The sequence below is a fragment of the Mytilus edulis genome, chromosome 5 (assembly GCF_963676685.1).
Source record: "Mytilus edulis chromosome 5, xbMytEdul2.2, whole genome shotgun sequence".
NCBI classification, from domain to species: domain Eukaryota; kingdom Metazoa; phylum Mollusca; class Bivalvia; order Mytilida; family Mytilidae; genus Mytilus; species Mytilus edulis.
Genome location: NC_092348.1, coordinates 33,831,130 through 33,841,182, shown reverse-complemented (window position 1 = coordinate 33,841,182; position 10,053 = coordinate 33,831,130).

Genomic DNA, 10,053 nt, shown 5'->3' with positions numbered 1-10,053 from the left:
CTGAATGATTGTTTGGTGCTTGTTGGACGACATTGATATTGAATGATAGGTTTGGGCTCGTTGGACGACATTGATATTGAATAATTGGTTGGTGCTTGCTGGACGACATTGATATTGAATGATTGATTTGGGCTTGTTTGACGACATTGATATTGAATGATTAATTGGTGCTTGTTGGACCACATTGATATTAAATGATTGGTTGGTCCTTGTTGGACCACATTTATATTGAATGATTGGTTGGTGCTTGTAGGACGACATTTATATGGAATGATTGGTCGGTGCTTGTTGGACGACATTGATATTGAATGATTGGTTGATGCCTGTTGTACGACATTTATATTGAATGATTGATTGGTGATTGTTGGACGACATTGATATTGAATGATTGATTGGTACTTGTAGAGCGACATTGCTATTGAATTGTTGGTTGGTGCTTGTAGGACGACATTGATATTGATTGATTGATTTGTGCTTGTAGGACGACATTTATATTGAATGATTGGTTGGTGCTTGTAGGACGACATTTATATTGAATGAATTGTTGGTGCTTGTTGGACGACATTGATGTTGAATGATTGGTTGGAGCTTGTAGGACGACATTGATATTGAATGATTGGTTGGTGGTTGTTTGACGACATTGATATTGAATGATTGATTGGTGCTTGTAGGACGACATTGATATTGAATAATGGGTTGGTGCTTGTAGGACGACATTTATATTGAATGATTGATTGGTGCTTGTAGGACGACATTTATATTGAATGATTGGTTGGTGCTTGTTGGACGACATTGGTATTGAATGATTGGTTGGAGCTTGTACGACGACATTGATATTAAATGATTGGTTGGTGGTTGTTTGACGACATTGATATTGAATGATTGGTTGGTGCTTGTTGGATGACATTAATATTGAATGATTGATTGGTGCATGTTGGATGACATTAATATTGAATGATTGGTTGGTGCTGGTTGGACGACATTGATATTGAATGATTGGTTGGTGCTTAATGGACGACATTGATATTGAATGATTGATTGGTGCTTGTTGGACGACATTGATATAGAATGATTGGTTGGTGCTTGTTGGACGACATTGATATTGAATGATTGGTTGGAGCATGTTGAATGACATTAATATTGAATGATTGGTTGGTGCTTGTTGGACGACATTGACATTGTTAAGAATTAAGAAACTGAATGGGTACATCAATGCCCATGCTACGTCAATCTTTAAAGACCCAAATGTTGCAAAACACCTATCCGACCTCCATGACAAATATGTTGTTGTCCCTGCAGATAAAGCCCCAAATAACATCGTTTTTGTGTGTAAAAGTCACTACATCAACTGCTTGATAAAAGAATTAGGTATTGACAATTCACTTGGTAACTCACATATACCCTCACGACACTTACCAAAGAGGAAATCCTGGATAATCATAGGTCTGTTCTATGTTCCTTTGGAATTTCAACCAAAGATGAAGAACTGGATCTTCCATCACTGTATTGGATACCTAAACTACATAAGTGTCCTTACAAACAACGGTATATTGCTGGGTCTTCCAAGTGCTCCACGAAACCTCTTTCTAAATTATTAACATCTATTTTATCAGCAATCAAAGACGGGCTTCAAAGTTATTGTGAAACTGCCTATTCTAGAGGTGGCGTGAATCAGATGTGGATACTTAAAAATTCAAAAGATCTTTTAGAGTACATACAATCTAACTCTCTTTCATCTTGTAACAGTATTAAAACATTTGACTTTTCTACCCTGTACACAAGTATTCCACATTCCAAACTAAAAGACAAATTGAAAGAGTTGATATTACTTTGCTTCATAAAAAAGAATGGTCAACGTAGATACAAGTATCTTGTCTTAGGGAGGGATAAATCCTACTTTGTAAAGAATCACTCTGATTCAAACAAAAAATTCTCTGAAACTGATATTATCAAGATGCTTGATTTCTTGATTGACAACATATTTGTTACGTTCGGAGGACGTGTTTTTCAACAGACTGTCGGCATTCCAATGGGAACAAACTGTGCCCCTCTACTCGCCGACTTGTTTCTTTATTATTATGAGGCTGACTTCATGCAGGAACTTCTTAGGAAGAAAGATAAGAAGTTAGCAATATTCTTTAACTCTACTTTCCGCTATATAGATGATGTTCTTTCACTAAACAATTCAAAATTTGGTGACTATGTGGAACGCATCTATCCAATCGAACTAGAGATAAAGGATACTACAGATACAGTTAAGTCGGCTTCATATCTTGACTTACATCTAGAAATTGACAATGAGGGTCGGTTGAAAACAAAACTTTACGACAAAAGAGATGATTTCAGCTTTCCAATTGTGAACTTTCCATTTCTAAGTAGCAACATTCCAGCAGCACCTGCATACGGGGTATATATCTCCCAATTGATACGATATTCCCGTGCTTGCATTTCCTATCATGATTTTCTTGATAGAGGTTTGCTGCTCACAAGGAAGCTATTAAACCAAGAGTTCCAAATGGTGAAGTTGAAATCATCCCTTCGTAAATTTTACGGACGCCATCACGAGTTGGTTGACCGTTATGGAATAACCGTTTCACAAATGATATCGGATATGTTCCTTACGTCGTAACTACAATCCCCTTCCCTTTCATGAATATGACCTACCGAATTAGACTATTTACCGGATTTGTAATCACTTAAGCAACACGACGGGTGCCACATGTGGAGCAGGATCTGCTTACCCTTCCGGAGCACCTGAGATCACCCCTAGTTTTTGGTGGGGTTCGTGTTGTTTATTCTTTAGTTTTCTATGTTGTGTCGTGTGTACTATTGTTTTTCTGTTTGTCTTTTTTATTTTTAGCCATGGCGTTGTCAGTTTGTTTTAGATTTATGAGTTTGACTGTCCCTTTGGTATCTTTCGTCCCTCTTTTATTACCACTGGGTCGATGTCTCTGCTGGTGGACATTTTGTCCCCGAGGACATCATCCGCCCAGTAGCAAAACTACAATTGCATGAACTTACGAAGATTAAACAGGAAACTGGCTCGGACGTCGCCCAGTATAAAAAGGTCAGAAACAGACGTCACCATGGACACGGTGTCGTCTGATACGGCAGGTGTCCCCTCATCACCAGACATGACAAATATCTCAAACACGACTCATTCAGATCATCGTCCTAGTGACAATAGCAATATTACACATATACAGCCATGTTCAGTTCTCCTTAAAGACATTTTGGTGTTTGATGACACAGTACAACACTGTCGCATTTCAAAATGTGAGACCAAAGGCTGCAAAACTTGTGCTATTTTAATTACAGATGCTGAATTCACTAGCAATTTGACCAAGAAGTCATATTTTACCAGAAGTTACGATGATCTGAATTGTAAATCGATAAATGTCGTCTACGGATTAGAGTGCAACCTTTGCGGATTGGTATACGTCGGTGAAACGAAAGGAAGGCTTAACAAACGTATGTGCGGTCATACATCAGACATTAACCTTAATGCTAACGACATTCTATACCAGCATTTCAATCAGCCCGATCATTCCATCGTTTCTATGACAGTTCGCATTATCGAAAAGATATACCATAGCTCTAACAATCCTAATCTTTCAACAACTCTCCGCAGACAAAAAGAAGACTACTGGATTAGACAATTGGGAACTGCAACACCTTATGGCTGCAATGACAAAATTGATGGTATAAGTATTCTATCTAGTCCTTCGTGTAACTCGGTGAATGTGATGAATATTTTCAACTCGACTCCTCGACGTAGACGCAGTCATGGTCATCGTCATTATACATCACCTTCTCTGCATGATGTCTCTATTAATGACTTGCTGCCATTCATACAAAAGCCGTTAGGTATTCATCACATTCGCACGAAACTTTATTCATTACCCCTTTCGAAACTTCATTCTCTGTTCAATTTATGTTTGGAATCCACTGTTACAAACCCTCATTCAAACCAATACAAACTTGAAGCTATAATTTCGGATATTGCAAGTCACAGACTTTTCAAGCCAATTCGCATTGGAAAAGATGAAAAAGAGAAAAGATCTTTTCTTAATCTTTCCTTTGCCAACAAAGGTCTCGATGGCGTCAACCTAGGCAATATCCTTCATCATAAATTAGTGCAATCGAAAATACCTCCTTATTTCAAAGACCAGTCTGTACCAATAATTTCTTATACCTATACCAAACCTATTGCAACTAAAATTTTCAATTACAAACGCGTTTTGCAGGATCTCGATATTGACGACTTCAAGTCTAAACCTCCTGATTGCACTTGTGCTAGTTTCAAATTCACATATAATCCTGCTGGCCACGTTATTACCGGTGACCTTAACATTGTAAATAACACTTCTCTACGAAATGTGTTATCAAAAGGTCCCAAATATCGTGAGCCTAAATCCATCAATTGGAAATACAACTTTAAAATTTTGATGGATTCAGTCGAGGATTATGCCAGGCAATGGGCTAAGCGCGAGAAGGAAGACGTAGACACTCTTTCCGAATGGATTAGGGCAGTGAGGTCGTTGATACAAAACAGAATTAACAAATTGAATGGGTACATCAATGCCCATGCTACGTCAATCTTTAAAGACCCAAATGTTGCAAAACACCTATCCGACCTCCATGACAAATATGTTGTTGTCCCTGCAGATAAAGCCCCAAATAACATCGTTTTTGTGTGTAAAAGTCACTACATCAACTGCTTGATAAAAGAATTAGGTATTGACAATTCACTTGGTAACTCAACATATACCCTCACGACACTTACCAAAGAGGAAATCCTGGATAATCATAGGTCTGTTCTATGTTCCTTTGGAATTTCAACCAAAGATGAAGAACTGGATCTTCCATCACTGTATTGGATACCTAAACTACATAAGTGTCCTTACAAACAACGGTATATTGCTGGGTCTTCCAAGTGCTCCACGAAACCTCTTTCTAAATTATTAACATCTATTTTATCAGCAATCAAAGACGGGCTTCAAAGTTATTGTGAAACTGCCTATTCTAGAGGTGGCGTGAATCAGATGTGGATACTTAAAAATTCAAAAGATCTTTTAGAGTACATACAATCTAACTCTCTTTCATCTTGTAACAGTATTAAAACATTTGACTTTTCTACCCTGTACACAAGTATTCCACATTCCAAACTAAAAGACAAATTGAAAGAGTTGATATTACTTTGCTTCATAAAAAAGAATGGTCAACGTAGATACAAGTATCTTGTCTTAGGGAGGGATAAATCCTACTTTGTAAAGAATCACTCTGATTCAAACAAAAAATTCTCTGAAACTGATATTATCAAGATGCTTGATTTCTTGATTGACAACATATTTATTACGTTCGGAGGACGTGTTTTTCAACAGACTGTCGGCATTCCAATGGGAACAAACTGTGCCCCTCTACTCGCCGACTTGTTTCTTTATTATTATGAGGCTGACTTCATGCAGGAACTTCTTAGGAAGAAAGATAAGAAGTTAGCAATATCCTTTAACTCTACTTTCCGCTATATAGATGATGTTCTTTCACTAAACAATTCAAAATTTGGTGACTATGTGGAACGCATCTATCCAATCGAACTAGAGATAAAGGATACTACAGATACAGTTAAGTCGGCTTCATATCTTGACTTACATCTAGAAATTGACAATGAGGGTCGGTTGAAAACAAAACTTTAGGACAAAAGAGATGATTTCAGCTTTCCAATTGTGAACTTTCCATTTCTAAGTAGCAACATTCCAGCAGCACCTGCATACGGGGTATATATCTCCCAATTGATACGATATTCCCGTGCTTGCATTTCCTATCATGATTTTCTTGATAGAGGTTTGCTGCTCACAAGGAAGCTATTAAACCAAGAGTTCCAAATGGTGAAGTTGAAATCATCCCTTCGTAAATTTTACGGACGCCATCACGAGTTGGTTGACCGTTATGGAATAACCGTTTCACAAATAATATCGGATATGTTCCTTACGTCGTAACTACAATCCCCTTCCCTTTCATGAATATGACCTACCGAATTAGACTATTTACCGGATTTGTAATCACTTAAGCAACACGACGGGTGCCACATGTGGAGCAGGATCTGCTTACCCTTCCGGAGCACCTGAGATCACCCCTAGTTTTTGGTGGGGTTCGTGTTGTTTATTCTTTAGTTTTCTATGTTGTGTCGTGTGTACTATTGTTTTTTCTGTTTGTCTTTTTTATTTTTAGCCATGGCGTTGTCAGTTTGTTTTAGATTTATGAGTTTGACTGTCCCTTTGGTATCTTTCGTCCCTCTCTTGGACCACATTTTTATTGAATGATTGGTTGGTGCTTGTTGGACCACATTTATATTGAATGATTGGTTGGTGCTTGTTGGACGATATTGATATTGAATGATTGGTTGGTGCTTGTTGGACCACATTTTTATTGAATGATTGGTTGGTGCTTGTTGGACCACATTTATATTGAATGATTGGTTGGTGCTTGTTGGACGACATTGATATTGAATGATTGGTTGATGCTTGTTACATTGATATTGAATGACTGATTGGTGCTTGTTGGACGACATTAATATTGAATGATTGGTTGGTGCTTGTTGGAAGACATTTATCTTGAATGATTGATTGGTACCTGTTGGACGACATTGATATTGAATGATTGGTTGGTGCTTGTTGGACGACATTGATATTGAATGATTGATTGGTACCTGTTGGACGACATTGATATTGAATGATTGGATGGTGCTTGTTGGACGACATTGATATTTAATGATTGGTTGGTGCTTGTAACATTGATATTAAATGACTGATTGGTGCTTGTTGGACGACATTAATATTGAATGATTGGTTGGTGCTCTCTATATTAAAATATTGAATGACTGATTGGTGCTTGCTGGACGACGTTGATATTGAATGATTGGTTGGTGCTTGTTGGACGACATTGATATTGAATGGTTGGTTGGTGCCTGTTGGACGACATTCATATTGAATGATTGGTTTGTGCTTGCATGACGACATTGATATATATTGAATGATTGGTTAGTGCTTGTTGGACGACATTGATATTGTATGATTGGTTGGTGCTTGTTGGACGACATTTATATTGAATGATTGATTGGGGCTTGTTGGACGACATTTATATTGAATAATTGGTTGGTGCTTGCTAGACGACATTGATTTTGAATGATTAGTTAGGGCTTGTTGGACGATATTGATATTGAATGATTGGTTAGGGCTTGTTGGACGACATTGATATTGAATGATTGGTTGGTGCTTGTTGGACGACATTAATATTGAATGATTGGTTGGAGCTTGTTGGACGACATTGCTATTGAATGATTGGTCGGTGCCTGTTGGACGACATTGATATTGAATGATTGGCTGGTGCTTGTTGGACGACATTGATATTGAATGATTGGTTGGTGCTTGTTGGACGACATTGATATTGAATGATTGGTTGGTGCTTGTTGGATTGGACGACATTGATATTGATATTGAATGATTAGTTGGTGCTTGTTGGACGACATTGCTATTGAATGATCGGTTAGTGTTTGTAGGACGACAATGCTATTGAATGATCGGTTGGTGCTTGTTGGACGTCATTGATAATGAATGATTGGTTGGTGCTTGATGGACGACATTGATATTGATTGATTAGTTGGTGCTTGTAGGACGACATTGATATTGAATGATTGGTTGGTGCTTGTTGTACGACATTGATATTGAATGATTTGTTGGTGCTTGTAGGACGACATTGATATTGAATGATTGTTTGCTGCTTGTTGGACGACATTGATATTGAATGATAGATTGGTGCTTGTTGAACGACATTGATATTGAAGGATTGGTTGGTGCTTGTTGGACGACATTGATATTGAATGATTGGTTAGTGCTTGTTGGACGACATTTATATTGAATGATTGGTTAGTGCTTGTTGGACGACATTTATATTGAATGATTGGTTGGTGCTTGTTGGACGACATTGATATTGAATGATTGATTAGTGCTTGTTGGACGACATTTATATTGAATGATTGGTTAGTTCTTGTTGGAAGACATTTATATTGAATGATTGGTTAGTGCTTGTTGGACGACATTTATATTGAATGATTGATTAGTGCTTGTTGGACGACATTGATATTGAATGATTGGTTAGTGCTTGTTGGACGACATTTATATTGAATGATTGGTTAGTGCTTGTTGGACGACATTTATATTGAATGATTGATTAGTGCTTGTTGGACGACATTGATATTGAATGATTGGTTAGTGCTTGTTGGACGACATTTATATTGAATGATTGGTTGGTGCTTGTTGGACGACATTTATATTGAATGATTGATTAGTGCTTGTTGGACGACGTTTACATTGAATGATTGGTTAGTGCTTGTTGGACGAGATTGATATTGAATGATTGGTTGGTGCTTGTAGGACGACATTTATATTGAATGATTGATTGTTGCTTGTTGGACGACATTAATATTGAATGATTGTTTGGTGCTTGTTGGACTACATTGATATTGAATGATTGTTTGGTGCTTGCTGGACGACATTGATATTAAATGATTGTTGAGTGCTTGTAGGACGACATTGATATTGAATGATTGTTTGGTGCTTGTTGGACGACATTGATATTGAATGATTGTTTGGTGTTTGTTGGGTGCTTGTTGGACGACATTGATATTGAATGATTGGTTGGTGTTTGTTGAACAACTTTGATATTGAATTGTCGGTTGGTGGTTGTTGAACAACTTTGATATTGCATGATTGATTGGTGCTTGTTGAAAACGACTGTGATATACCACTCAGTACGTAATTATTCACAAGTTTATATTGTAGATTTCTATATGTTGTAAAGTAAAATTTCCTCAGCCTTTGACATGATTCGGATTTCTTGGTTGCTTTAGAGCACATCTGATAAAACAACAAGAACAGTACACCAGCATACATTATCAAACACATTGTTTACTATACTATGCTTTAACAAATAAAACAAATCGACCAAAATAGTTGCCGTAAGCAATATTTGTCGTTCTGTTTTTCCGCTGAGCTGTCACTCTGGGTTTCGCCATAATTAATATGATTATTCTTTGCCACAGATGATTGTTAATAGAACTCTAACGGAAGAAAGAAAAGTCAAACAGCGTATTCTGTAAGTGTAACTACAACTTTGAGTGATTTAAATTATCGTCAGTACAAATAGGCCAGGGTTAAGTCATACAGTGCTGTTATCTAAAAAAAATATGGATTAACTATTTGTCTCATTCAATAGAAAGAGACTTAATCCGTTACAGTTGTACTGATTTAAGAGTTCACATTGGGTTTTAAAGTTGCTTTCAGTAGATGCCTGTACTCTTACTTAGATCGGTTATACATTGTATGCTTTTTTTGTCAGTTTTTTGTTTGTTTGTACTGATATGATGAGCTCGGCCTTTTCCAACCGGTTTTGGCAGTTTGTTCTGATTGTTGTCTTTCAACATAATAGTTTCAAGTTAGGGGGATGTTTGGTCGTTATCGAAAATAATAACCCCATCCGTATCAGTGCCAACAATGGACTACCCATCAGGAACGAAGAAAACTGAATTGCTTAATTATATTGAATATGAATGTTAAATTGAAAATAGATATATACATTTAGGAAGCTTAAACTAAATGAATGCCCTTCCAGTATTATAGTAACGAAATAGCATTCAGTGCCTACTGAGGTTAAGTTGCGATGACCTCGATTTCTATCCGGGATTAAAGCATTACCACAGAGGGGCGTTTGTTTTGCTTTGCATGATGTTTAAATACACAGCCACGTCCGGTTTGAATGTGTAACCCAATGCATCGTGTAGGAAGATATCCACTGTCTCTTCATGTTAACATTCTTTGAAAATGTTTTTGAGGGTCAGTGGATGGCCCGTTCCTGTCCAATCTACCCTCTTTTATCAGCGGCAGTATTAAGGTGGAGAAATGATGAGGCTTTATCTTTCCCCTTAACAAGTCAATCAGTGGCTCTTTTCGACAAAAAATCTCAAGAGTAAAAATACATTTCAGTACGATCAATTTT